We start from the raw sequence: 5,694 nt of genomic DNA, 5'->3' as shown, positions 1-5,694 counted from the left end.
TCTAGCGGTATTGTACTTGCCCGAGATTCGATCGTCGGTATACCGATACCTTGTTCAATCTCGTTACCGGCAAGTCTCTTTACTCGTTCCGTAACACATCATCCCGTGATCAACCCCTTGGTCACATTGTGCACATTATGATGATGTCCTACCGAGTGGGCCCAGAGATACCTCTCCGTTTACACGGAGTGACAAATCCCAGTCTTGATTCGCGCCAACCCAACAGACACTTTCGGAGATACCTGTAATGCACCTTTATAGCCACCCAGTTACGTTGTGACGTTTGGTACACCCAAAGCATTCCTACGGTATCCGGGAGTTGCACAATCTCATGGTCTAAGCAAAAGATACTTGACATTAGAAAAGCTTTAGCATACGAACTACACGATCTGTGCTAGGCTTAGCATTGGGTCTTGTCCATCACATCATTCTCCTAATGATGTGATCCCGTTATCAACGACATCCAATGTCCATAGCCAGGAAACCATGACTATCTGTTGATCACAACGAGCTGGTCAACTAGAGGCTCACTAGGGACATATTGTGGCCTATGTATTCACACGTGTATTATGATTTCCGGATAATACAGTTATAGCATGAATAAAAGACTATTATCATGAACAAAGAAATATAATAATAACACTTTTATTATTGCCTCTAGGGCATATTTCCAACACATCTTTGGAGCACTCCGGTGGCCCTTTTCTTGTAGAGTTCCCCTTCGTGGACTTTGTAAGCTTTAGAACGCCAGACAATGCAGCGTGCTTCATTTTGGTCTTATGGGAGCTCCTGCCTATTTAGGTAGGCCAAGAAAGGCTCAGTCCATGGGGCGACTACGACCATGATTTTGTGGGCCGAAGATGTTATTTCGGTGGCAGAGCCTCCGATTATGTCTGATGGTTCGGAATTTGGGGGTGTGTTCGGATCCGTGCTAGTATTGCCGGACTCCCCTTCCCATACCACAGATGGCTTGAACAACCTTTCTAGGAATATGTTAGGTGGGACAGGGTCGCGTTTAGCGCTGATGCAGGCGAGAACGTCAGCCGCATGATTGTTTTCTCGAGCCACATGGTGGAATTCTAGCCCCTCGAACCGAGCTGACATTTTGAGGACGACATTACGGTAGGCCGCCATTTTCAGATCCTTGGCATCAAAATCTCCGTTTATTTGTGATATTGCAAGGTTCGAATCCCCACGCACTTCTAGGCGTTGAATGCCCATAGAGACCGCCATCCGAAGACCGTGCAACAGAGTCTCATATTCGGCTGCATTGTTGGAGTCTGTGTATAATATTTGGAGGACGTACTGGACCGTGTCTCTGGTGGGAGACGTCAGGACTACACCTGCTCCCAATCCGGCCAGCATTTTAGAGCCATCGAAGTGCATGATCCAGTTGGAATACACACCGTACTCTTTAGGGAGTTCGGCTTCTGTCCATTCGGCGACAAAATCAGCCAGTACTTGCGACTTGATGGCCCGCCGTGGTTTGTATATTATGTCGAATGGAAGTAGCTCGAAAGCCCATTTAGCAATCCGGCCCATAGCGTCGCGGTTGTTTATTATGTCATTGAGTGGTACTTCGGAGGCCACCGTAATTGAACACTCTTGAAAGTAGTGTCGTAGCTTCTGGGATGCCATGAAGACCGCGTATACTATTTTTTGATAGTGTGGTTATCGGGATTTGCATGGGGTGAGGACTGTGGATACGTAATAAACCCGCTTTTGGAGTGGGAATTTGTATGCGTCAACCTCTCGTTCGACGACGAGCACTGCGCTTTCAACTTGGTGTGTTGTAGCTATGTACAGTAGCATGGGCTCGCCGATATTTGGCACTATTAGGACAGGATTACTGGCCAGTAAGGTCTTTATTTCATCTAGTCCTTCCGCGGCTGCATCCGTCCACACGAAGTGTTCGGTGCACCGAAGGAGGCGGTAGAGAGGTAATGCCTTTTCTCGTAACCTGGAGATGAAGCGGCTCAAGGCGGCCACGCATCCAGCTAGTTTCTGGATGTGCTTGAGGTGTGTTGGTATATCCAACTGCGATAGAGCTCGGATTTTTGCCGGATTTGCTTCAATTCCTCTATTGGAAACAATGAAGCCCAGCAGTTTCCCCGAGGGGACGCCGAAAACGCATTTTTTCGGATTCAACTTGATGTTGTATGTCCGGAGGTTAGCGAATGTAAGCCTCAAGTCATCCATTAGGGTTTCGACGTGTCTTGTTTTTCTGACCACATCGTATATGTATGCCTCCACTGTTTTGCCGATTTGTTTTTCCAGGCATGTTTGAATCATGCGTTGATAGGTTGCACCGGCATTCTTAAGCCCGAAAGGCATAGTGTTGAAGCAAAATGGGTCATATGGCGTTATGAAAGCTGTTGCAGCTTGGTCAGACTCTGCCATCTTTATTTGATGGTATCCAGAGTATGCGTCGAGAAAACACAGCGAGTCGTGTCCAGTTGTGGCATCGATTATTTGATCGATGCGAGGGAGGGGAAAGGGATCCTTGGGGTAAGCCTCGTTGAGGTCTTTGAAGTCGATGCATAGGCGCCAGGATTTGTCCTTCTTTGGTACCATTACCAAGTTTGCCAGCAAATCTAGATGTTTAATATCTCTGATGAATCCGGCCTCAAGTAGCTTGGCTAGCTCTTCCCCCATTGCTTGTCGTTTGGGCTCTGAAAATCGCCTTAGGGTTTGTTTGACAGGTTTGTATCCCTTTAGTATGTTAAGGCTGTGTTCGGCCAATCGACGCGGGATGCCCGGCATGTCCGATGGGTGCCAGACGAAAATGTCCCAATTCTCGCGTAAAAAGTCTCGTAGTGTGGCGTTCATTGCGGGGCTCAACTGTGTCCCGATGGAAGCTGTCTTCGTGGGGTCCGTTGGATGGACTTGGAATTTGACTATCTCATCCGCGGGTTTAAACGAGGTGGACTTGGATCGCTTGTCGAGTATCACGTCGTCCCTGTCCACGGTGGCCCGTAGCATCGTTAATTCTTCGGCTGCTAGGGCTTCGGATAATGCTTCGAGGGCTAGTGCTGCGGTTTTGTTTTTGGCGCGAAGTGCGACGTCCGGATCACTGGCTAGAGTGATGATTCCATTAGGCCCGGGCATTTTAAGCTTCATGTACCCGTAATGGGGTATGGCTTGAAAGCTCATAAACGTGTCCCACCCTAGAAGGGCGTGGTATCCACTGCTTAAAGGAGCCACTTGGAATGTGATTTCTTCGGACCTGTAGTTCTCCGGGGTGCCGAATACCACATCGAGTGTGATTTTTCCCGCACACCGCGCCTCCTGACTAGGGATAATTCCCCTAAAGGTTGTGCCGCTTTGTTCAATGTGGCTTTTTTATCAATTTCCACCTTGTCGAGCATTTCTTCATAGATCAAGTTTAATCCCCTCCCGCCGTCCATGAGTACTTTAGTGAGATGGAAGCCGTCCACGATTGGGCTAAGGACCAGAGCGGCTAGTACCCGGACGGCCTGGAATCAATGTTCATCACTGGCATTGAAAGTTATAGCAGTGTCGTTCCAGGGGGTTATTTTTGCCACATGGCAAATTTCAGCGGAGCTCCGATGAGCCCTCTTGTGCCTATTGTTTGAGGCGAAAGTCTCGAAGACTGTTAATACTGTATTGTGCTCGTTGGCGGGATGTTGTTCTTCTTTACGGCTTGCAAGAAGATCCTCACCACTTTTTGCAACCTGCCGGAGTATCCAACACGCCCTAAGGCTATGGGTTGGTGCTGTGTCCGGAGCACTGTGGAGTTTACATGGCCCATCGAGCCATTCTTCCAATACGGTTCCCCGCCCTGGGGTGTGCTTTGGTTTCTTGGGAATTGGATCGGCCGACTTGCGAGAGTTTGCCCGTTTAGTTCGGACAAATGTCTTGGTGAGAGCAGTACTGTCCCAAAATTCTGTTTGGGTTTTCCAGGCGCTTTCCATCGCACAGTGTAAGTGCATCTAGTGCCACCCCTAGTTTGGTTTTGGAGTATTTACGACAAACGTGGTTGAGGGACTAATGTGTTTGTGAGAATTGCAGGATAACACAGGTAGTAGTCCCTCCTTGATTCGGTTTACCTACCGGAGATGACCCCTAAAAATGTATGAAGACATTGAAGATAATGGTGGTACATGAAGATATTCACATTGAAGACTATGACAGAAGAAGACATTGAGTGAAGACTATGGAGCGCGAAGACTTAGTAGTTTCGTTGTTTCTTTTCTTCTTTGTTGAGTCATAGGAACCACCGCACTGTTAAGTGGGATACAAGTGAACAAAGTCAGAGTGACTGAAGTGATGCTCAACCAAAATCCTATGTCTTCGAGCGAAGACAATGAGAGAAAATCTTATCCAGAGTCGGATAAGTCAGCTTTACTTGTAGCCCAAGTCAAGCTGTCGCGTGTGTTTGAAATCTGACCGTTGTGACAGGTGTCAGTTCCTTAGTGACCCAGGGTCATTTCGGACAAATCAGGTCGGGTTGCCTAGTGGCTATAAATAGCCCACCCCCTACACCATAAATTGGTGGCTGCTCAGAGTTAGTGCACGGCTTTTGTCGTTGAGATCAACCCACCTCCGAAGAGTTTGAGAGAGAAATCCTTGTGAGGACAAAGCCCAAAACACCCAGAGCCCAAAGAGTGTTTGGCATCACTGAAGTCTTTCTGTCCGTGTGATCTGAAGACTTGTTACACTTGAGGACTGTGAATCCTCCAGCCGGTTAGGCGTCGCGTTCTGAGCATCCAAGAGTAATTGTGGATTGTCGGTGAACAAAGTCTGTGAAGGTTTGGAAGTCTACCTTGAAGACTTACTAGAGTGATTGGGTGGGGACTGTGTGTCCTTAGCTCAAGGGGAATAAGGTGAAGACATGTTCTTCTGAGTTCAATCTCAGCCTCCCTAACCAGACGTACAGTTGTCACAACAACTGGAACTGGTCGAACAAATCCTTGTCTTCACAACACACTAGTTCTATCTCTTACTCTCCTTACTTACAATTTGTCTTTGTGAAGTCATTGCCGGAACAACCATCCGACATGCCTGGCAAGCGTGGGAACGTGGGACAACTCTGAGTATGTTGCATGCTTGCCACGTGTCCCACAGATGTGAACCGCCAGGGGCACCAGCGTAATTGCGCTGTGCCGCACACCTACTTATAAGTACTTGTCCCCTGCGGTAAAGAAATCCTTCTTCCACCTCTCCACCTCGTCAAAACCCTAGCACCACCGCTAGCTCTCCACGACACTGGCTAAGAAGCGCTTAGCTGCCGCAACTTCGCCGACGCCGTCCACACGCCGGCCGCGGACATCGTCCTCTCCGCCGTCGCCGTAGGTGTCCGCCGTCGCCAAGTTAGGGCACGGTGGACTGAACTGCTCGGTCTCCTATTCATCCCATCTAGCAGTTCTTCGTGCGGTAATTATAACTCTATTTTTACCACCTTTTTGCTCTTCAAGATTTCATCCTATTTTCTGAAAGTGGTTTCTGCCTACACTGTGTTAGATCTATTCTGTCTGCATCTCGTACTGCCTAGTTTATTCACTTAGATTTCCTATCTAGTTTGATTCCTCACTTGTACTTATTCACGGATTGGTACAAATCTTGAACCAACTCACCTCATATAAGTGAATCTTCACATCATGAGGTCTATGTCTTCAAACTGATTTATCTTCAAAATCTTCTGAGAATGCATATGACCTCTTCCCCTTCCCT

The sequence above is a fragment of the Triticum aestivum genome, chromosome 5B (assembly GCF_018294505.1).
Source record: "Triticum aestivum cultivar Chinese Spring chromosome 5B, IWGSC CS RefSeq v2.1, whole genome shotgun sequence".
NCBI classification, from domain to species: Eukaryota; Viridiplantae; Streptophyta; class Magnoliopsida; order Poales; family Poaceae; genus Triticum; species Triticum aestivum.
This window is presented reverse-complemented; position numbering follows the sequence as displayed.